The sequence below is a fragment of the Apium graveolens genome, chromosome 5 (genome assembly GCF_009905375.1).
Source record: "Apium graveolens cultivar Ventura chromosome 5, ASM990537v1, whole genome shotgun sequence".
Classification (NCBI taxonomy): Eukaryota; Viridiplantae; Streptophyta; class Magnoliopsida; order Apiales; family Apiaceae; genus Apium; species Apium graveolens.
Window position 1 is genome coordinate 137,783,201 of NC_133651.1, and position 25,226 is coordinate 137,808,426.

The 25,226-nt window shown below is 38.3% G+C and overlaps 1 non-coding gene across 1 annotated transcript; it reads left to right on the forward strand.

Moving 5' to 3' along the window:
• The first annotated feature begins 24,829 nt into the window (after positions 1-24,829).
• On the forward strand, positions 24,830-24,936 carry LOC141662647 (small nucleolar RNA R71). Its single transcript, XR_012550750.1, has one exon. It is a non-coding gene; the product is annotated as a small nucleolar RNA R71 (small nucleolar RNA).
• Positions 24,937-25,226: the final 290 nt, after the last annotated feature.

Genomic DNA, 25,226 nt, shown 5'->3' on the forward strand with positions numbered 1-25,226 from the left:
GTAGACTTTTCAAATTAGTGATTGATTTGTTTGTTGATTGATAATCTTGGATATTTAACTGGTCTGCACTTTGTACTTTGAGTATTACCTCGAGATATCCAGTTTGTTATATAGAGGACTCGACATCTCGATAAGTATAATGGCTTATCGAGATCTCTTAGTACTCTATAGTTGATTTGACTTATCGAAGTCTCTGTGTTGAGGTCTCTAAATTTCCGCATATAGAATTGACTTGTCAATATCTCCAATCTTCATGTCTGTATTTTGACTTGTCGATATCTTTGAGTTCTATAGTGCAGAAATGATTTATCGATATATCAGAGATCTCTAGTGTTACTTTGACTTATTATCTCTGAGATTTCTAGTGATAATTTGACTTATCGATATCTCTGAGATCTCTAGTGATAATTTGACTTATCGATATCTCTGAGATCTCTAGTGATAATTTGACATGTCGATATCTCCAATCTTCACATCTTCATTTGGCCTGTCGATATCTCTGAGACTTCTCTATAAGATTTTCTTGACTTCTCGATAAGTCATTCTAGAGTTCTCGAATGACTTCTCTATAACACTTAATCTGTAACTTGTAGATTTCTTGACTTAGAATGTTTTCCCCAAAACATATTTATTAAACTCCAAGCTTCTTCACACTTTCTTTGAGGCATGATCTTCATGATCTTCTTCCAGAGTTTATTCTTAGGCTTGAGACAGTTTATAGAAAAATACTCCAGTCTAATGTATTTATATTTTTAAAGACTTAAGTGATACAATACAAAATGCAAACTTAGATTATCATACAACTTACTTAGGGTTGTCAATTTGACTTAGTCTTGTTATAGTACAGGCATGTCTTGCACAACAATCTCCCCCAATTTGTGAGAAGATTGCTTATCACAAATTCATCCCTGTTAACAAGACTAACCCCAAGCTACAATAAAAAATTAGACTTTATATACAAATTGACACAAATATAACATTTATACATTAGTTTGTTTCTTAAGTTTATCAAATACACACATCAGACAAATGTCTCATCACTTTCAGCCTTGTTTCTTGCTCTTCTTTCATCCCTTTCTACCAACCATTCAGCCAAAACAGATCTCCATGGCTTAGTTGCAGTATCCTTATCCTTCAGTAAGCTTATCACTCTCTTTTTCTCTATGGGTGAAAAGGTGTCCATTAAATTGCTGCCAAGAAATATGAAGGATCCATCCTGATAGTAGATTCTTACTTCCCTTAGTGTTACAACCCAGACTCTGACCATTTCTATAGCTAATTATTGAAAGTAGTCTTCATCTGAGATGCACCAGTTTAGAGGTAGAAATTCACTTTGATTATAACAGTTCTAGATGGCCCTCTCAGTAACTTGCATTTTCTAGGTTTTTTCCCAACAGACTTGTAGTGAATTTTGGTTGATGGCTTAAGAGAAGGTAGGTTTGAGATTTTCTTGGAAATTTTTGGCTTGAGGTGACTGGTATTTTCAGAAAGGTGTTAGAAATTTGTTTTTACAAGTATTTAGGCTGTGAGGTTTGAGGTGGTTTAGTATTTGAGTTTGTTGGCTTAGAGGGTTGAGCTTGGTTAATTTGCATTGGTAGGGATTGTTTTTGTGATTCTGAACTGTCTTCCATTTTCTTTTTTCTTCTTTCATCTCCTCTCTTCTTCTCATCTTCTTTCCTCTTCTCATCTCCCTTTCTCTCATCCTTCTTCTTATCCTTGCTATCAGTTGCTCTTGAAGATTGGCTTGGATTTGAGCTAGAAGGTTTTTGCTCATCATGCTTCTGCTTATCATCATCCTTGTCATTTTTTAAGTTGAATTGTGAGTTTGGCAACATGGTGTCAGCATTTACAAGATACCTTTCAAGGATTCTGATCATTTCTTCATCTTCAATTTTCTTGTTCTTCTTATATTTCGAATCAGATTGAAGTGTCATAATCAGCCTCATATTTCCTCTAACATAGTTCTTGGGAACATTAAAGATCTTGTATTTCTTTGTCTGAGAGCAAATGTAGGCCACCCCTTTATGTGGATATAGAAAAGCTTCAAGAAAAACTGTTATCTATGCATTTTTTAGCACATGAAGTAATTGGATGTCCTTTGTGATGACTACATGTACTTTTTCAATCACTACATCCAGCTCAGATGCTCTTAAAGTTCTAAGATTTGGAAGAGACACCTGGAGACATTTGTCCACACAGCATCATTGATATTCACAACAATTCTTTTCTCCAAATAGTTATCAATTTTTACAATCACTGCTCTAATGGAGTTGATGGTCCTGGACAATGCTCTTTTGTAGGTGATGTAGTTGTTTTGAAGAGATATCCTTAGTACTGCAAGAAGTTCACTGAATTCTTGATCTTGATTTGGTCCTTCTGCAGCCTTTAGAATTCTTTCCTTTCCAACATCATTAGAGATTTGTGCTTTTGAAGAGCTTTGACCATGCTGAGTTGTTGATTTCAATTCCTTTAACTTACCAGCATCCTTGGATTGTTGAATCCTAGCTTCTATCTCCTCCTTAGTCTTGGGAACATGCATGAGTAGGGGACTTGGTAATTCTGGCCCCACAGACTCAGAAAGTGCAAGAAATGGAATATTGAGCTTGCCCATGATGGCTCCCAAAGCAACAGAATTCTGCATTTATAAGTGCTTGTGGGAGTCCACCAATGCTTGAATGTCTGCATGTTGACTCTGCACCAGTGTAGTGAGAGCATACACTTGAGCTGTGAGTTTGTCATTGGAGGATTGCAGAGTTGAGACTTGACCTTGAAGAGCTTGAATTTGGAGATTTATAGGTGTGGAAGTAGGTGGTTGAGAGCTTGAAGCTACTGAAGATTCAAAAGTTTCTTCTACAGCTTATTTGAGACCCTCCATGAGCAGTGCAGAAGGCTCATATCTGCTTTGGTGAGGCTGGTTCAACTCTAGCTTTGTGTCATTTGAACTTGTTATTTATTTTTGAACCACCTTATGGAGAGCAATGAAAGACTGTCTGAGATTTTTGAAATTTTTTCCACAGAAGTCAGATCAAATCTTGCCATTTGGTTAGCAAAATGTTGAAATTTTGAAGTGATCTTGACTTGATAAAGTATGATCTCATCCATATTCTCTCTCACCATCTTCCTTACTTTGTCTTCATGACCAACCAGCTTTAGTTTTAGAGCTTTACCAAATAGGTGAAAAGCCTTATGTTGAGCTTTGTAACCTTCAGTGACTGCATCATAGACATCTTGTGGAGTCAAGGTTTTGGCATTACTTCCAAGAATGGTGACATATTCATCTCTAAACCTATCCAAGACCTGATCTATCTCCAAAGTAAAATCCTTGGATAACTAAGCATCTATATTTCCATCTTTCTCAGCTTCATTAACAATTTTCTCCTTATGCTTTTCAACTTCTTCATTGTATATTAGCAGGATGGCTTAATAATCTTGGTTGCTTATATCTGAAGTAAGTGGATGTTGTGAAATGTTGGCTAGTCTAGAATTCTGCTCAATAAGAAGATCATCTAGAGTTGCAGGTTGAGAGTCAGTTTTCTGCAGCCATTGTAAAATGAGGTGTGGTTGTTGAGGTTGAGAAGTTGAAGGTTGATTTTTTGGGTGAGAATGTGACAGTGTAACAGAACCATATGTGATAGGAGTCACAGTTTGACTCACAGATTACTCTGTGTTTATGACAGGGAGTTGTCCTCCACTTGTGGTGGGAACCTCCAGTTGAATTGGAGGGGATTTGACTGGGTTACTATCATGTGCACCGGCCTCAAACCCTTGTGCTTCTTGCAAAGCACTGTCACATGAATGTGATGTTCTTGCCTCTCCCATTGCAGGGTCATTGGCAATTTTACTCCTAGCTTCAATTGTTAGAGCAATTTCAGCTAGGGTTTTGAGTGGATTTTTTCCTGTTACAGGAACCTCCAATTGATTTGGAGAGGATTTAGAAAGCTCCCCCTCAGGAGTACTACCCTCAAACCTTACAGCCTATAAAGGCTGATTTGTACATGAAGGTGCATCTGTAACCACCATGGGGTCTTCAGTAAAAGCTGATGAATCCCCCATGTTTGTGATGGTATCATCAAGGTCTATCCCAGCTAATAGCCTCTCACCATCTAAATTTGGTGTCTGGGTGGTGAGCAAGGTTTCTTGAACCAAGTCACTTGAGTGGAGTTGCACTTGAGAACTAGATTCAAGTGCTGTGTAAGAAGAAGAAATTTTAGGAATTAGAATTTGTTGATTAAAAGTGAGTGTTGGCAGCTCCCCCTGAATGGATGAGGGAGCTTCAAGGGATGTGCTCTCCTTGTGTGTGTCATTCTTATTTCTCCTTCCATACACTTGGATTTGTTCAAGTGATGGTTGTGCAGACTCTATATAGGGTGCATTTGGGCTAATGATCTTTTTAATAGAGACATCCTTTTGAGAGGGTGCCTCTAGAGTCTATTTAAGTCCCTTGCTTACAACTACATCCTTTTGAGAGGATGCAGAGGTGTCTTGAGTGGTCAGCTCTAAGTTTTTAGCCTTCTTTGGTTTCTTGACCAAGGGTGACTCGGTTTCTGTGTTTTCCTCACCACTCTCATTTATGATTGTCAGGTTTGCCTGCTTTTTCTTCTTTTTACTCACTTCACCCTTTTGAGAGAATGGAGTGGTTGGTTTCCTAGCTTCTAGTGGTATAGAAGAAGTGGTTTTAGCTTGGGAAGGTCCCTGTTGGTTATCCTAAGTTTGTAATTCTACAGGCTCAGGGACCATAGTTGTACTAGATTGTATATTTGATCTCATATCAGGCATGGGGTAAAGGTAAGTCTTAAACCTCTACATCATAAATGGAGTGATTTTTAGACTTACAGCTACCTTATTCTTTGTAGTAAGTGAACTAAATATAATTTTGGACACTTGCTTATAATTGCCTATTTTTGTGTTGTCTATACCATTAAACAAATGTATGTTTGAGACTTTATGATTTAAAGTAGACATAATAAATCTAGGAAAGAAAATTTCCTTACCTCTTGCAGCTAGCGGCATTGTTAGCCTGGTAGCAAGTTATTCCAGGATCAATAGACCAATATTCAAGTGTCTATTGTTGGCTATTGAGAATACCAGCATCTGCACCATACTTGAAATATTGTCATATCCTGTCTTTCTGCATGTGAAGGCCCTCACTATGGAATCAAACACAAAAGACCATTCCTTCCTTAGGTTTGTTTTGTTCAGACTTGCTAGGTTGATCCTTCCACCATAGTTGATGAAATCCATGAACTCAGCTAGCTCATCCTGTGTTGGCACCTCCACCAGATTTGCAGTTGGAAGACTCAAAGTTGCATTCACATCTTGCTCATTAAAATCTAACTGTTGGCCTTCAATTAAGCAAGTCACCACCATGGACACAGAGTTATCATTCATAAGTGTCCTTACTACTGTTGTTGTCCAGAACTCATGCAGGACATCCAAGTACAGGATTGGGTTAGCAGTTAAAGCACCTGCAAGATATGATTCAGACAAAAAATTTACAAACCCCTTGAAACTATCAGGGGCTTGGTTAGCATCAGTAAAAGCAAGGTAGTTGCTTCCTTATTTGGGTATTTCAGCTCTAACAAGATTGAGTGCCAATGTTGTTAAGTAAGAGGGAATGGGTAAAAAAAATGAGAGAGAAAGGACTTAAAATGAAAGAGAAATTGGTTTGGAATTGAAAAATCTAGGTCACTTAGAGTTCTTGAAGGCGTAAGTATGTGTATGTCGAGATGTCTGAGTATTTTTAGTTAAAGCAAATGATTTATCTGGAGCTCAAAAAATAAACATTTGGAATTTGTTTATCGAGAAGTCATTTTGAAAACAGAATTACATATCGAGAAGTCATTTTAATTTACTCTTTTAGGGAACTAAAAATGACTTGTCAATATGTCAAATAAATACTCAGTTTGTCCTAAAATGGACTGAATTGTTTCCAATTTTTATTTGAATAAATCCAAATAAAATTAGAATGATTTTGCCAAAAGTATTTTACTAAATTAATTTATTCAATTAAATTACTTTAGTTCTGAGTTAATTATAAGTCTAAAATTATACTTGTAGAGAACTCTGTGAGTTAACACTTATAGAGAACTCTACAATGACTTATCGATAAGTCATAATAAAGCTTATCGAGATGTCAGAAAATTAACTTATCGAGAACTCACTCGAGAAGTCTTGAAATTACTTGTCGATAAGTCAATTAGACTTATCGAGAACTCAGTTCTTTATATACGTTTGATCAGTTTGATTCTGCCTTGTGCTAATTTTACATATTGACAATGTAAATTAACATTTAAACAGTTTTCTTAGAATTGAAAAATTCCAAGCTAAATTTTGAATTTTGAAAAATAAATATGCAGAGATTTCTGAAATATTTATAACTCATATTTCAGTTAATTTCCAATTTATCAAATGAATTTTGATTTATTAGAAATTAATCTATTACAAAACATTAGCTGAGTTCTTGTCTTAGGATGAAGAATTAAGCATTCCAGTTTCACCTACAAGTCTAGTGAAAGTTGCTTCATCTAAAGGCTTAGTAAAAATGTCAGCTAATTGTTTTTCTGTTGGAACAAAAATGAGCTCAGTGGTACCATTTGTAGCATTTTCTCTAATAAATTGGTACCTTACATCAATGTGCTTTGTTCTAGAATGATTAACTGGATTAGCCACAATAGATATAGCACTAGTATTGTGACACATAATTGGAATTTTATATAACACTAGGCCATAGTCCATTAGCTGATTTATAATCCAAAGCACTTGAGCACAGAAACTTCCAGCAGCTATGTATTCAGCCTCGGCTGTGGAAGTTGACACAGATTGTTGTTTCTTTCTATACCATGGCACAAGTCTTTGTCTAAGAAATTGACAGCTTCCACTAGTACTCTTTCTATCAACCCTGCATCCAGCAAAATCTGCATCTGTATATCCAACAGCTTCAAAACCAGTTCCCTTAGGATACCATAATTCCAAGTGTGGAGTTCCCTTTAAATATCTGAAAATCCTCTTCACAGCCATCAAATGTGAATCTTTTGGATTGGCTTGATATCTTGCACACAGATTATGGCAAACATGATGTATGGTTTACTTGCAGTTACGTAAAGCAAAGATCCAATCATTCCTCTATAGCTTGAGATATCTACACTCTTGCCCTTTTTATCTCCATCCAACTTTGTAGCTGTAGACATAGGTGCATATGCAGTGAACAATCAACCATACCAAACTTTTTCAATAAATCTTTGACATACTTGGTTTGGCTGATGAAGATTCCATCACTTCTTTGACTGACTTGAAGTCCAAGAATGTAACTTAATTCCCCCATCATACTCATTTCATATTCACTCTGCATAATCTTGGAGAATCTTTGACAAAGCTTTTCATTAGTAGAACCAAAGATATTATCATCCACATAGATCTGAACTAGGATCATATCATCACCATGTTTCTTGTAGAAGAGTGTCTTCTCAATAGTACCTCTAGCGAATCCATGTTTAATCAAAAATTCTGACAGTGTGTCATACCAAACTCTGGGTGCTTGTTTTAGTCCATAGAGAGCCTTGAGTAATTTGTATACAAAATTCGGAAATTCTGGATCTTCAAAGTCAGGTGGCTATTGCACATAAACCTCTTCTTCTAGCTCACCATTAAGGAATGCACTCTTCACATCCATTTGATATATTTTGAAATTTGAATGTGCAGCAAATACAAGAAAAATCCGTATTGCTTCAAGTATTGCAACTGGAGCAGAAGTTTCATCATAATCAATTCCATCTTCCTGTGAGTAGCCTTTTGCAACCAACCTTTGCTTTGTTTCTGGTGACAATTATGTTAGGTCACACAACACTATAGAATGAGGTTGAATATAGTGTTTATACAATCAAATCGATTTCAACACAAGTATGTAACAAAGATCAAGTATATTCAAATAAACTTTGTTATAATAGAACTGTTGTTCTCTCTCAGTGATGAACAATATCACTAAGAGCTTCTAGGTTACAATGTATAATCTTCTCGATAATGATAACACATATAGTGTAAACCCTAAGCTGTGTTTATATAGTACACAGTTACAAGATATCTTATAATTGATATAGAATATAATTCTGTCACCTAAAATATATCAATCAGATATCTTCTACAAGTATTCTAGTCCTTTAACTCTTCATGCATATCTTCTTTTGTTTTAGTCCAGATCTTCTCCTGTAAATCAGCTGCATTCCTTATCTGAAATCTTCCCGCACTTAAGTCCTGATATATATCTTCTGACGCCTTAAGTTCTGATATTAACTTCCGACTTTAGTAAGTTATGATTTCCAGTAAGTCCTGATAAGTCCTATTATTAAGTTCTGAAATCTAAACACAAATCAGATTAGACATGACATCTCAAATATATCTAACAATCTCCCCCAACTTGTAAATTATGCAAAATATACAAGTTAATAGATTTGATGATGTCAAAAACATTTAAGTACAAATGCAATGAGAGTTTAATTAGACAACTAACTACAACTTACAGTCCTTATAGCTTTTACCAAATTTACTGAGTCAATCTAAATCCAAAGTGATTCTTGACAAAGTTTGGTATCAACTTTTCTTCTTTATTCCTTAGGACTTGAAATAGTGTAACTTTGACTTGCTTCATCTCTTCATCTTGACTTCCAATCTGGTAGATTGCAGTCCTAAGTGCTGAGATATGATTTCTTTCTAAACCATCACCAAGTCTGATTATTCTTGGATGGGAAGAGTCTTCATTGTAGCACAGACATTTCTCTTTCAGAATGACTTCAAGTTTAGCAGAATCCTTATTCATTGGAATTTCACTTCCATCATCTTCAATTATACTTGGAATGAATTCTGTAACCCCTGAACCAGAAATTCTTGCTTTATCCCTTATGGTCTTCATTATGAAATTTGACCATCTCCTGATAATATCAGACTTTATCTCTACAAGATAATGAAAGAATTAAAGTTCTTTCAGAGATTCGTTCAGCACGTCTGATTCTGACATTTGATATGTTCTTCCATCTTCAAGAAATAGAATCAGATTTTCTTTGACATTATGCTTATCATGAGCATCCAGTACCACTTGAACATATATAACCTTGTCAAGGTGTTTATGTGTAACTTCTTCAAGAGGTTTGTCAGTCAATAAGAATGGATCTCTTGTAAGCACTTTAACTCATGTCTTGATTTTGGCTTCATCAGAACCTAGTCCAGCTCTGTCTCTTGCTTCTCTGGCTTTCAATCAAACAGTCATGAAATCATATAGCAGCTGACTTTTATTAGGATCTGATGGATTAACATTCTTCCATAGGAGTTTTCTCTTATCAGTAAATGTCAATTTATTCAAATCAACTTGAGCATTGTCAGAGGTTGATGTCTTGATAACTTGATCAAAATTTGCTGTTTCTTTTGTAGTTTGCTATTCTTCATTATGAACAACTTGAGCTGTGTCATAGGTTGTCTTGGATTCTTCAGTTATCTTCCTTCTTTTCAGAGTTTGAACAGTTTCATCTACTGCAGCAACATCATCAAATACTTGAACCAGTTTACATACAGGTTTCATCAGGATTTGAGGAATCTTCATCTCCCGTGGCTTTGTTGGTTCATCAATTTTTCCTTTCCCCTTATCTTTGGGATCAATTTTAACTTGTGATCTTGACTTAGGCTTTGAAGCCTCAGAATTTGACTTTTCCTTGATCACAATGCCTTTTGCCTTAGGCCTTGGAGGTTTTTTTGCATCAAAAGCTTTAGACTTAAGATTTGTCTTCTCAGCTGCAAATCTAGCATCTTCCTCCTTTAGATTCTCTAAATCCATTCCAGGATTATGTTTGAGAAATAATCTTCTAGTAATTTCTTCATTAAGTGCCTGAATCTTGGGATCCTTGTAATAGACAATAGTCTGTTTTCCCTTTAGCTTCAGAGTTTTCAAGAACTTCTGAGAGTCTTGACTGGCAGCTTGAATCAGAACATCAGAATTTGATATCAGATTTTGATTATCAGAATTGCTATCAGATTTTGAGCATTTACAGCATCAGAACTTATCTTCTTTTGAGTAGAAGATTTGCTTGAATCAGAAATTAGTTTCCTTGAAGAAACTTTGCTGCTTTGCCCTTGACCTTGACCCTTGCCCTTGCTAGGGTTTCCCTGGTCATCCTCATTATCATCCTTTTTCTTTAGAATTTGACTAGTTGGGCATTTGGACTTAACTATCTTCTCCCCTTTTTTGGCATCATCTGGTAGTAGGAGAGAGAAAAGAAGTTCTACTGAAGATTGAATTTCATTCAGTTGAGCTTGTTGAGAGGCTTGATTCTTCAGGACCTCAGGAATTTGGGCCTGTTGCTTTTCTTAAACCTTCTCAATAGCTTCAACTTTCTCATGTATAGGTCTGATAATTCTTGACTTGTCTAATTTGAGAGTCATATCTAGCTTTTCAGCTGATTCCAGAAGTTTATCAACCTTGGCATGAGTTGTGGAGTGCAGACCTCAAAGATTTTGAGTCCTTCGAGCTGTGACTTTGAGTTGGTGCTTGAAATCAGAATTTGTCATCAGCTCATTAGCCTTTCCAATATGATCTGATAGAACTTTAGAACTTGGAGTGAAATCAGATTCATTCCACTTCTTGGTCCATTCAACCCCTCTGTGAATTTCTTCCCCAGGAATATGAGCTTCTTTTTCAACAAACTTTTGAATCAATGCCTCCTTCCAAGAATGGGAGCATTTACTGGAGCACTGTCACCAGAATTTGCTAACATCTCCTCATCTTCTGATAACACCATAGTTTGTGTAACTGAAGGAGATGTTGTAGCAGCTTCATCTAAATTCTAATCTTCAGGTTCCAGATCCAGAATTGGTGTAGATGGTAACTCAGCCTGTAAGATTGGAGAATTAACAGTAGATGACTGAGCTGTAGTTGGAGCTTCCAGATAGAGCAGAGTTGGAATGTTCAGCCTATGGATGTCAATCTGAGGACTTAATCCTGAATCTTCAACTGTTGTTTCTTTAACTGGAGAGACAGGAGGTGTAATCACTGTTTCTGGAATAGTGTCTTTAGCTTGAGGTGGGGATGGCAAAGCTTCAATTACAACAGGTTCTGATGAGATCAGAGATTCCTGATCCCCTTCTCAGCTTCTTGAGTATCCTCAGAATGAGGTTGTGCCAAATTCCTTCATGCTCTCTATATCTTTGATCTCCTGGATAGTGAAGGAGTTGCCTGAGCAGCATTAGAACTTATAGTTCTTTTCCTCTTCAAAATATTTGAACCCTCAGCTTCAGTCTTTTTCTGATGGGTTGACCCTTTAGCTTCTACTGTCACAGGTTCTGATGCATAAACCCGGACTTGCTCCTCATCATCTGATTCATCCCTAAGAATCATCCTTCTTCTCCTTGGTGGAGATTTGGGAACAGATTTTGCTCTTTTGGATCTAGATGTTGTAGCAGATGGTTGTGATTGTGAGGATTGTACTGGTTTGAAATATGTTCTGATGGTAGCTTGTGGTTATGGTTGAGAAGTGCTAGGTTATGTAGGTGCTGATGGAGGTTGAACTGGTGCTACATCAGGATATATTGCATTATAGGTGTTTGGGTCACAGTTTACTAAGACTTGTTTGATTGATTGAGGAATTTGGAAGGGTCTTAGTACAGTCTTCTTATTATCAGTAGATAATAAGTCAATGAAAGCCCTTTTAGCAAGTTTAAAGGGTTTAATTGTTTTACTAAAATTCTGAGGTGCATCAGAACAACAAAAACTGTATATAAGCTGACATAATCTAGCAAAATAAACTGTGTTTCTATCTTCTGTCATTCTATCACCTATGAAACCTAAAATAGCACTTGCATAATCAAAATGTGTTTGATTAAAGAGAGCATACCCGATTTGCTGACTCACTATGGGTATAGCATCAAAATTTGAGCACTTGTTGGCAAAGGCCTTGGTGATGCAGTCGAAAAAGAAACTCCACTCCCTCATGATGTGGGGCCTCTCCAATTGTCTCAGCTTGGACAAAGATTTTTCATAACCAAGGTTTGCCATCATCTGTTGAAGAGCTGGTTCCCCAACTTGTGAACTGTAAACACAGTTTTCTGGAAGATGTAAAGCTTGTCGAACTGTTGACAATGTAACCAAGTGTTCATCTTTCCCTGTTGTAAATTTGATGCTTTGGGACCCATCTTTTCCACCATCATCATAAACACCACTCCTCCAAAACTCTAGTACTTGAGTTCCTGAAAGTGCTTCTGGTTGGATCAAAGCAACCCCAATCTCACTTCGAGAGAGAAAGTCTTGTATGAAGTGTAGATCTGATGGAGCTTCATCCTTGTTAAGTATGGCCAGATAGTTGTTGGGGACGAACTTGGCTCCATTAAAAATGATGTCCTTTGGTGCCATTTCTGTGAAAAATCAAGTGAGAAATAGAGTGTACACAAGGTGTTTGATAAAATGCCTGTAAGAAAATAGCTTCAGAGAATATTAGAGAGAGAGAGAGAGAGAGAATAAGAGAGTTTAGAGAATAAAAAAAGTAGGTAAAAGATTGTAAAATCTTTTAACTCCCATATATATACTCTCTATTTGACAGCGGTTATAATTGAAGCAGAACAGACTTTAGACACCTGTCACGCAGTAAATAGTCAAATTATTAGTGGGCACGAGAAATAAGCAGTAATAATTAGGCACATGCAGTTGTCAAGGAAAATACGTTTCCCACTAACCAAATAATTATCATTGTTTTTCTCTCACTTAATTATTTTCTGATAATATGACCGTTACAGTAAATACCACAAATAAGTCAAGTAAATAAATAATACCACGTACGCATCAGAGTTTCCATCAGGATTTGTATCAGAACTTGACTATTATCAGAATTTAACGGTCATCAGAACATGGCTTCTGTAATCAAAAAGTGAATGTCTATTTCTGTGATTCCTCAAATAAATACTGACTTGTTTCTTCAGAGTTTAATCATCAGAACTTTCATCAGATTTTGTCCTCAGAATTTATGCAAATAATACTTAATTGTTTGTCAAAAATAACTTAATCACCACAGTAATTTTCATCATTCATATGGAGTGAGAGTGTGTGCATTTGCAAATGATCAGATAAAGATTAAAGTCTGATAAACTTCAGTATATCTTAGAAATAAGGCATAACTAAGAAAAGTACTTAAAATCTGTCTTTAATTTTGAAGTCTGCTATAGAATAAATTTATGCAAGAGTCCACCTCAACTGTATGTGCTCATTTTATACATCTTTTGACATTCTTTGTACAATGGCTTCTCAGTGTAAGTGAGTCACAACTGCTATCATAATTTATGCTATTATCAGAGTATTTCTCCAGTAATCAGAGAATGTGAAAAGTCACCAAGAAAAATTTATTTGCTTTTCTAATGCATTCACTTAATACCAACAATACACTTGGGTCTTCCCTTTCACATATTTACTCTAGATCTCAAAGGAGTACATGAACTCAATTTCTTTTATTTTCTTTTCTTCAGGTAAGTGAGACTTATCAAGCATGTAGTTCATCCTTAAGATTTACTGACATCAGAATTTGACAGATAAGAAGCAAAAATCTAGTTTGTGACTTAGTAATAAGATACACAAAGTAAATTTGACTAAGCTCAAAATCAGAATTTGCTTGTGTAACTGATTTCCACATAAACAACTAATTCAAACATGGGATTTCTAGTATGTGAAAGACTACTGGGTCAGCATCTAGCACAGTAATCCTCATTGGATTGAATAGTCAGACAACATTCAAAACACTATCAGAGTATATGGAATCACATCAGATAATAATCAGTATTTAATATATTACAGTTTAAGCACAAATTACATAGAGATAAGACAATCTGTAAACACTGATCATAAATTCTGATGCATGAGAACAAAGACTAAGCAGATTTTGAGAAAGAACCTGAAACCAATCCAAGTTCATTTTTGTGAAGATATCTGCTAGTTGTTGATCTGTTAGAATAAAATGCAATTCCACTATACCTTCCATCATATGTTCCCTTATGAAATGGTACCTTATGTTGATGTGCTTTGTCATTGAGTGTTGAACTGGATTACCTGTTATAGCAATAGTACTTTGATTATCACATTAAATGGGTATTTTGGAAAATTCTAACCCATAGTCCAGTAGCCGATTCTTCATCCAAAGAATCTGTGCACAACAGCTTCCTGCAGCAATATATTATGCTTCTGCAGTTGATGTGGAAATTGATTTATGTTTCTTGCTAAACCAAGAAACCAATTTGCCTCCAAGAAATTGGCAGCTTCCACTAGTACTTTTCCTGTCTATTTTGCATCCTGTAAAATCTGCATCTCAGTAACCTATTAGCTTAAAATCTGATTCTCTAGGATACCACTATCCTAGATCAGCTGTACCCTTGAGGTACTTGAAAATTCTTTTCACAGCTATTAGATGAGGTTTTCTTGGATCAGTCTGAAATCTTGCACAAAGACAGGTAGCATACATGATATCAGGTCTACTTGCATTTAAATAGAGTAAAGAGCCAATCATACCTCTGTAGTGAGTAATATCTATTAGTGCTCATGTATCTTTGTCTAACTTGGTTGCAGTGGCCATGTGAGTGGATGCAGTTGAACAGTCTTGCATTCCAAATTTCTTGAGTAAATTTCTGGTGTACTTGGATTGATTTATGAAAGTACCTTCTTCATTTTGCTTGACTTGAAGTCCCAGAAAATAGCTAAGTTCTCCCATCATACTCATTTGATATCTTGACTGCATTAGCTTTGCAAACCTTTCACAGAGTTTGGCATTTGTAGAACCAAAGATGATATCATCTACATATATCTGTACAAAAGTAAGTCCTTTCCATGGTTGAGGTAGAACAGTGTTTTATCAATTGTGCCTCTGTGAAATCCACTTTCCAGAAGGAATTGAGCTAGAGTCTCATACCATGCTCTTGGAGCTTGCTTAAGGCCATAAAGTGCTTTGTCAAGTTTGTAGACATGATTTGTAAATTTTGGATCTACAAATTCTAGACGTTGTTCAACATATACCTCTTCTTCCAATTCTCCATTGAGAAATGCACTTTTCACATCCATTTGAAAGACTTTAAACTTCTTATGAGCAGCATAAGCCAAAAAGATTTTTATGGCTTCCAATCTAGCAACTGGTGTAAATGTTTCATCATAATCAATACCCTCCTGTTGAGAGTAACCTTTAGCAACCAGCCTTGCTTTGTTTCTTGTAATTATTCCATCACTGTCAGTTTTATTTCTGAACACCCATTTTGTGCCAACAATTGATCTGTTCTTTGGTATTGGCACTAGGGTCCAGACTATATTTCTTTCAAATTTATTTAACTCTTCCTGCATTACTTGCACCCAATCAGCATCTTGAAGAGCTTCTTCCACTTTCTTTGGTTCAGTCTGGGATAGAAAGGAATGATAAAGACATTCATTTGATGTTGCATTTCTAGTTCTGACACCTGCTTCAGGATCTCCAATTATTAAGTCATGTGTATGTGCTTTAGTCCACTTCCTTGTAGATAGAAGTTGTTCTCTAGAACTGGATCCTCCCCCATGATTTATGTTGTCTCCATCAGCATTTTCTGATGCTCCCCCTGTAGTTATACTCTCTAAGACTTCAGAATTTGAGTTGGATCCTTCAGGATTTAAAGAATCAGAGTTTACAGAATTATCAAAATTTGGCTCATTAGAACTTGATGAATCAGAACTTGAAGAGCCAGTGACAGGTTCTGATGCTTCTTGAGAGTCTTGAGTTGTGGTAGGATCTTCAGCTTGCTCCCCCTGAACAGGTGCATTTTCCCTTGGAGTAGTTACTGTTAGGGCGAAAATACGCGCTAATAACACACGCAAGTATACGCGTTCGCAAGTAATATAGAATACTTTCTAGTTCGTTCCTACAGAGACTCAGACTAATTATGTTCAATTAAACTCACTCACCAATGTATGATTACTTCTCAATGTTAAGACAATAACACTTAGAATTGATTAACTAATTATTAACTACAATTAACTACTAAAATTAAGTACTTAATTAACACTTGAATTAACAATATTAAAACACTCATGCGATCACAACTTCATTACTACTTCCTTCAATAGCTATTGTTATTACCCTTAGCATGCAACAGTGATGATATTAATCGAATAACACGAAACTGATAAAAGCCAACTTTCATTGTACTAATACCATTCTACCAAGCATCCACAATTAAGATAGAAGTTGAATAGGCATCAATTATGTTGAGTCCCTATATGTCTACAGAAATTGACAACATAACGATTTAAGCACAAGTTATTCCTTTTGAATACACAAGGCGGATAAAACGGTTAGAGTTACCCACTAATCATGCATTCTCATACATGAACCTATGCTAGCATGGCAAGTTCTAAATCTCAAGATCCAACATCGCTTCACAAGAGATTAACACCCTATCTTATATGTTCGCGACGCACATAAGACGAATACGCACAACCAATACTAGATATCATACAATCATCACACACTAAGATATTAAACAACTAACTAAGGAATTCCATAGTAAATCCGTTACGACCCCATGATCACGATTAGCCCATGATATCACTTATCGTCATCATGGGTTCATATGAAAACATGATAATAACACACGAGAATAATAACTAAAACTACTTATATTAAACCAGAGTACGTCACAAGAGTAAATAGGTTCAAAGTAAAGAAAACCAGCATCCAACGTTACAAAAAACAAAGAATCACAAGAAAATATGCTTCCTCTTCTTTGAGGTGTGCTAAAACGGTCTTTTTCCTTATCTCCTCGCTCTTCGATTAATACTACGATCCAATCTTTGTGAAACGTCTATGAAATCTACTTATATAGGAGTCCCATAAAGCCCAGATAACTCAGAAGTTGGAAGCCAAACAAAAATAGAAGTCTAAAATAATAAATCTGATTTTCCGTCCCTACGCGGCCGCTCAGCATTCCTGAGCGGGCGCTCAGCTTCCTGAGCGGTCACTCAGCAGAGCTGAGCGGGCGCTCAGCCCCTTACTGGAAACTGATCTGTTTTTCTCCCGTTTCTTTACTGCAATCTGCTCCTATCTTCCCACTTGCAATGCTAAACACATGCCAAGGCTTATTATTGATGAATTCTCTCCCGAAATGCAACTAATACCCTGAAATGCACAAATACTAGAAAAATGCATCAAATACATAAAATACTTGATTTCAAGACACCAATTCAAGCTATTAAAAGACGTTCTAAGTGGTATAAAATGCCACTTATCACACCCCCAAGCTTAAATCGATGCTTGTCCTCAAGCGTCACAGACTCAAAAACAAAACAAAAATCATGCATGAATGCAATCTATATGAAATGCAGCGATCCCCCTTACTACGACCAAACCAACCAACTTACGATATCTCAACAAATGCAATTAGGCAAATAAAGATCAATCAAATCATGCAAACTAACATACAGCCAGAAACATGGTGTGTGCAGATGCTTAACAGATATGCTTCGAAACTAGATCCATTATCATAACTCGACTATCCTCAAGGCAATCGCATGATTATACGAAGAATAAAAATTCTAGGCACAAAGTGACTTATAACACTTCAAGATTTCTGGAGCTTTTTACAGAATCATGCTTTTTATTTATAACAACAAATGCTTATTTGACCGTGCAATGAGTGAGGTCCACAAAAGACTTATGTAATGTCATCCATGTAGCGAGCGTTAGGTTAGCGGATCCCAGACTATAAAAGCCTTAGGTCACTAGGCACAAAGTCCCCTAAGAACTTAATAACTCAAATACCAAAGAGCCCACTCGTGATCAATTATGCATTAACTCTTTATTTTTTTCCTTTTTTCTATTTTTTTCTCTTTTTTTCTATTTCTTTTTTCAATATTTCTGAGCAAGTGTGTTTCGCTCCCTTTTACTCAACCCTAGACTACTCGCATAAAAATACGAGCCGGCTACTAGCCATTTGACGCCTAGCCACAATTAACAATGAATTCCATTTTTCACTCCATTTTTTCTTTTCATGCCTTTTATCACTAAGAACCTATTATAAAATTCTAAGCATAATCAATAGATTAACCTCGAAAACCATCAAACCATAACAACAATCTAGTCCTTAAGCATTCTCTAAGACTTAGTGAAATTACAAGTGTTTCTAGCATTCATATCAACCTACACGACTCAACATCACTTTAACGCTATCACTACACTCACATCAACATCACGAATTAATTGGTAAATCAACGCAAAAGGGATCATGGTATATGCATGAGCTACATGACATGATAAATAAATAAAGTTATAAATAATAAAAAAACTATATGGAAAAAAATATGCAATTATATGAATTAACTATCATGAATATGCAACTATATGACACACACACAAAATATTCCTTAACTACCCCCCCAAACTTAAAATCTTCACTGTCCCCAGTGAAGGTAGTAGAAAGGAACACAGGGTATACCTACTCGGAGAGATCATCATCATCATCACCCTCAAAGGGTGATGTATCAAGAGGCGGATATGCAGAGTCCTCACCAAAAACTGGCCACTGTATGTCAGCTCCAAGGCCTCGAAAAGCAGTCCCAAGTGCAAGGGTGAGCTCCTGAGCAAACCTGCTCTGTTTCTCGTACATAGCGTCCATCCTTCTCGACAGCCTCCTATATTGGGCATCAGCCATCCCAGCACCCGCCTGAGCTCTAGAACAACCAGCCTCAGCTCGCCTTGGCATCGCCATGGTAGCTCCTCGTGCTGGACGCCCTCCTAGAAGACGATAACCCGACCCATGCTCCTCGGGCTCACCACCGGTCCACTCCTGCATCGCATGCAGAGTCCCGGAGTCAATAGGAGCGGTCGGAAACTGCAACTGCTTATGAGACGGCCACTGACCACTGCTCGGCAAAGCTTTGTAACCGTGGATGCATAAGGGATGTTCATGTGCTTAGCTCCCCTAAAAAATTTCAGAATTCCTTGGTAGATAAACTCACCAAGGTCCACATAGTACTCCTCATTCAAAATTCCCCATAACAACTGTGCCCTCTCAACTGTGACCTCATGTGCATGTGAAGTAGGTAGAATATTAGCGCAAATAAAAGCATTCCATGCACGGGCATACCTGTTCATCGCAATCGCCGGAAAATGGCGATACCCGTTAGCCCCAGTCTTGAAAGTCCAAACTATGTCCGGCCTACAAAGAGTAGCACAAATCAAATCCAAGTCAAAATCCTCAGCACTCTTCTCGTTCCAATTCTCCTCTGTGGGCTTCCTCTGTCGCTGCCCAATCACACAGCGAATCGCCACAGGGTGATAATCCACCGTCATCCTCCGAACAACAGAATACCCATTCTTCTCAACCTTCGCGTTCGTATAGAACTCGCGGACCACGCTCATCGGCACTGCTTCAGGAGACTCACAAAAAGCAATCCAACCCTTCTCAGCAATCATAGACAACAACTCACCATCCCTCCCCGATGGTAAGAACCCCCTCTCCTTCAAAATCGGCTTACCCAGAAGCCTAGTATACTCCTCCTCAGCAGCCTTATCATTCAAACGAGGCCTCGCAGCAGTACCCCTCGAAGAATCAGCAGTAGGGACAGTGCTGCTGCTATCGATAGTCCTGGATCTCTTGGGTGCCATCGAAACTGAGTAAAAGAGTTTAAGATTTGTGTTTTTGGGTTTGGGAGAGAGTTTAAGGTTTGAAAGTGTATGGGGAGTATATGGAATAGGTGTATGTATATATAGGGTAGGGATTAGGGTAAAATTTGATTAGGAGTGGGTTTGAGGGTTAAAAGCATGGGATAATGGGGAAATAGGTCGCGGGTAATGGGCTGTATTTTGTTTTTTTATTTTTCAAATTTTTTTTTTGGATTTTTATTGGTCTTAAAAAAAATTTCTCCCAATCGGCCCCTGAGCGGTCGCTCAGCAGAGCTGAGCGGGCGCTCAGGGGTTTTCTGGAATTTTTTTTTCTTGCCCTATTTTTCTGATTTTTTTGTGGTATTGGATAGGTTACTAACTTCTAAGGGTTCCTGTAACAACAAATCATGGGTTGCCTCCCAAGAAGCGCTTCTTTTTCGTCATTAGCTTGACGTAGCGTACCTTACTCAAGTTGACAATAAAACAGCACTAACCACTTCCCGGTTTGCCGTGTCCCCATAGTAGTGCTTCAAACGCTGACCATTAACCTTGAATGCTTAGTCCGAATCATTCTCAAAAATCTCCACCGCTCCATGTGGAAACACAGTTTTGACAATAAAAGGTCCAGACCACCTTGATTTCAACTTCCCAGGAAAAAGTCGGAGACGAGAGTTGAATAAAAGGACTTGCTGCCCCGGCACAAATAACCTAGGATGAAGCTTCCTGTCGTGCCACCTTTTCACTTTTTCCTTGTACATTTTGTTGTTCTCGTACGCTTGGAGTCGAAATTCATCAAGTTCATTAAGCTGAAGCATTCGCTTCTTTCCAGCTGCATCTAGATCCAGGTTCAACTTCTTCAATGCCCAATAGGCCTTATGCTCAAGCTCCGCAGGTAGATGACATCCCTTACCATACACAAGTTGAAACGGGGACATCCCAAGTGGAGTCTTATATGTTGTTCTATAGGCCCAAACAGCTTCATCGAGCTTTAAAGACCAATCATTCCTTGATGGACAAACAACCTTCTCTAAAATGCGCTTGATCTCTCTGTTAGACACTTCCGCTTGACCATTTATTTGCGGATGATAGGCAGTAGCAACACGATGATTCACATTGTAGCGCTGCATCATAGAAGTATACTTACGCTTGCAGAAATGCGACCCTTCATCACTTATGATTAATCGTGGCATTCCAAACCTTGTGAAAATCTGCTTATGAAGAAAATTCAACACTGCCTTTGCATCATTCTTCGGTAGAGCTTTGACTTCTACCCATTTTGAGACATAATCGACTGCCAGCAAGATGTACTGATTATTGCAGGACGAGACAAAAAGCCCCATGAAATCGATTCCCCAAACATCAAAGACCTCGACTTCAAGCATCACATTTAATGGCACCTCATCCTTTCTCGTAAGATTTCCCACTATTTTTCAACGATCACACCTTAAAACGAACTGATGAGCATCCTTAAACAAAGTAGGCCAGAAAAAACCTGCTTGCAGAATATGAGCTGCTGTCTTCTCACCACCATAGTGTCCACCATAAACTGTGGAGTGGCAGTCTCGTAATATCCCCTCCGTCTCACAGAATGGGATACATCTCCTAATGATCTGGTCAGCTCCCTATCTAAACAAATATGGTTCATCCCACATATACCACTTCACCTCATACAGAAACTTCTTCTTTTGAGATGCGGTCAAATTAGGAGGCATTATATTGCTGACAAGATAATTCACAATATCTGCGAACCATGGCTCTTCCTCCTGAACTGCGAACAACTGCTCATCCGGAAAAGATTCGTTGATCAATGTCTTATCATGTGAAGTAGACTCGGGATTCTCCAATCTAGAGAGATGGTCAGCTACTTGATTCTCAGTACCTTTCCGATCCTTGATCTCTAACTCAAATTCCTGTAGCAAGAGCACCCAATGAATGAGTCTCGGCTTCGAATCCTTCTTGGACACCATATAGCGAATGGCCGGATGATCGGTGAACACTGTCACATTTGTCCCAAGCAAATAAGATTGAAATTTTTCGAAACCAAAGACTATAGCCAAGAGCTCCTTCTCAGTAGTGGTGTAGTTCATTTGGGCCCCATTTAAGGTCTTGCTAGCATAGTAGACCACATGAAAGAGATTATTCTTGCGTTGCCCAAGAACTGTGCCCACCGCATAATCACTCACATCACACATCATCTCAAAAGGCTCTGTCCAATCAGGTGCTGTAATAAATGGTGCAGTTATCAAACTCTTCTTAAGAGTCTCGAATGCCGTTAAGCAGTCATCATCAAATTTAAAAGGCACATCCTTCTCAAGCAAGTTGCACAACGGCTTAGATATCTTTGAAAAGTCCTTGATGAAATGTCGATAAAAACTCGCATGACTAAGAAAACTACGGATTCCTTTCACAGAAATAGGTGGTGGAAGATTTTCAATGACTCCCACCTTGGCTTTGTCCACCTCAAGACCCTTGCTAGAGACCTTATGCCCAAGAATAATGCCTTCACGCACCATAAAATGACATTTTTCCCAATTGAGCACCAAATTAGTTTCCACACACCTTTTGAGTACCGCATGAAGATTATTCAAACATTTATCATACGAATGTCCAAAGACGGAGAAGTCATCCATGAACACCTCGACATTATTTCCAATCATGTTAGAGAATATAGCCATCATAAATCTCTAAACAATGGCCGGTGCGCCACATAACCCAAACAAAACTCTGCGAAAAGCAAACGTGCCAAATGGACAAGTGAAGGTAGTCTTTTCTTGATCCTCTGGTGCAATACAAATCTGATTATACCCTGAATAGCCATCCAGAAGACAATAATACTCATGACCGGCCAACCTGTCAAGCATCTGATCAATAAACGGAAGGGGGAAGTGATCCTTCCTCGTGGCCTTGTTCAGCTTTCTGTAGTCCATGCATACTCTCCATCCTGTGACTGTTCTCGTGGGGATGAGCTCGTTCTTCTCATTTGCTACCACAGTGATACCTCCTTTCTTAGGTACACATTGCACGGGGTTCACCCAAGAACTGTCAGAACTAGGATAAATGATTTCTGCATCCAGCCACTTCAGAATTTCTTTCTTCACCACTTCTTTCATGATAGGATTAAGTCTGCGATGTTGCTCAACAGTCGGCTTACTACCCTCTTCGAGCAGAATCTTATGCATGCAGTATGACGGGCTGATCCCTTTGATGTCTGCTATAGTCCAACCGATAGCCGATTTGAATTCTCTCAGGATCCTTAAGAGCTTGTCCTCCTCATTACCTGAAAGGTCAGATGCAATAATAACAGGTAAAGTAGATACATCACCTAAAAAAGCATACCTCAAGTTTTTAGGTAATGGTTTAAGCTCCAAGGTAGGTGCTTCCTCAATAGATGGTTTGAGCTTTCCTTCAGCATTTTTGAGGTCAGAAGTACCAAGAGATTTAAATGGTATGTCTAGCTTTCGCCTCCATGGAGAAGCATTTAGATATTGTAGTTGCTCATTGCCATCCTCATCATTACTATCAAAATCCCCCCTAAAGCCTTCTCTAATGCATCAGACATTAGCATATGATCAAGTTCTGATGTAACCGCAGAATCAATCAAGTCCACTTTTAGGCACTCCTCATCTTCTGTAGGGAATTTCATTGCTTTGAACACATTGAATGTCACATCCTGATCCTGCACCCGCATTGTAAGTTCACCTTTCTGCACATCTATTAAGGTACGGCCTGTAGCCAAGAAAGGTCTTCCCAAGATTATGGGAATCTTCTTATCTTCCTCGAAATCCAGAATAACAAAGTCTGCAGGAAAGAAGAGCTCATCCACCTTTACTAGCACATCCTCCACTATGCCCCGTGGGTAAGTAATAGAACGATCAGCCAATTGTAGAGACATGTAGGTGGGCTTTGGATCAGGCAAATTCAACTTTTTAAAGATCGACAAAGGCATCAGATTGATGCTTGCTCCCAAATCACAAAGGCACTTGTCAAAAGACAACTTGTCGATGGTGCAAGGAATGGTGAAGCTACCTGGATCTTTAAGCTTTGGAGGTAACTTTTGTTGCAGCACAGCACTGCATTCTTCCGTTTGAGCAACGGTCTCAAGGTCATCCAGTTTCACCTTCTTTGAAAGAATACTCTTCATAAATTTCGCATAACTAGGCATTTGCTCCAGAGCCTCAGCGAAAGGTATATTGATGTGAAGTTACTTGAACACCTCCAGAAACTTACCGAACTGCTTATCCAGCTTTTGTTGTTGCAATCTCTTAGGGAAAGGTGGTGGAGCATAGAGCTGTTTTTCCCCTGTATTACCCTCAGGCAGAGTGTGTTCAATAGTTGTCTTCCTTGGTTCCGCCGCTTTCTCCTTTTGCTTAGTTTCTGCATCACCAGCTTCAGCTTCTCCTTCTTTTGCTTTTTCAGCATCATCAACTTTTCCAGACCTTAAGGTAATAGCCTTGACTTGCTCTTTAGCTTCCTTCCTGCCTGGCACTTCAGTATCACTGGGAAGTGTGCCAGGTTAACGATTGAGCACTGCATTGGCTATTTGACCGATTTGATTTTCCAAGGTCTTGATAGAAACCGCCTGACTTTTGCACAACAACTTAAGTTCCTCAAAATCAGCACTAGAGGGTGGAGCTGCACCTCCTTGTTGAGGATATGATTGCCTTTGACCATAATGCTGTGGTTGCTGGAATCCAGGTGGATTGAACTGTTTACTTACGCCTTGCTGATATGGTTGATGAATAGCATTCTGATTGTTATTCCAGCTGAAATTTAGATGATTTCTGTTGTTAGGATGATAAGTAGCTGGCACAGGCTGCTGCTATCGCTGATAATTGTTCATATACTGAACAGATTTGTTAACAAGAGAACACTGATCCGTAGCATGAGAACCTGTACAAAGCTCACAGACCATAGCTATCTGACTGACCCCATAGGTGGCTAGAGAGTCGACCTTCATAGACAGCGCTTGGAGCTGCGCTGCAATAACTGTAGCTGCATCGACTTCCAGAATACCTGCTACCTTCCCAGGCATCATCCTTTGAGTTAGGTTTTGATGCTCATTTGCAGCCATAGTCTCGATAAGATTATAAACCTCAGTATAGCTTTTGGCCCACAAAGCGCCTCCAGCTGCTGCATCGAGCATGGGCCGAGATTGGGCCCCTAAACCATTATAGAAACCAGTGATCACCATCCAATCAGGCATTCCATGATGTGGACACTTACTCAACATCTCCTTGTAGCGCTCCCAAGCTTCGCACATAGATTCTGTAGGTTGATGCGCAAACTGAGTAAGAGCACTCCTCATAGCAGCAGTCTTCGCCATTGGATAAAACTTCACCAGAAACTTTTGCGCAAGATCTTGCCAAGTAGTGATAGACCCAGCTGGTTCAGAATATAACCAGTCCTTAGCTTTATCCCTCAGTGAGAATGGGAAAAGCCTCAGCTTGATAGCCTCATCAGTCACACCATTATATTTGAAAGTACTGCAGAACTCGACAAAATTCCTTATGTGCATGTTGGGGTCTTCAGTCGCAGCACCTCCGAAAGAAACAAAATTATGCACCATCTGAATAGTGCCCGGCTTGATTTCAAAGTTAT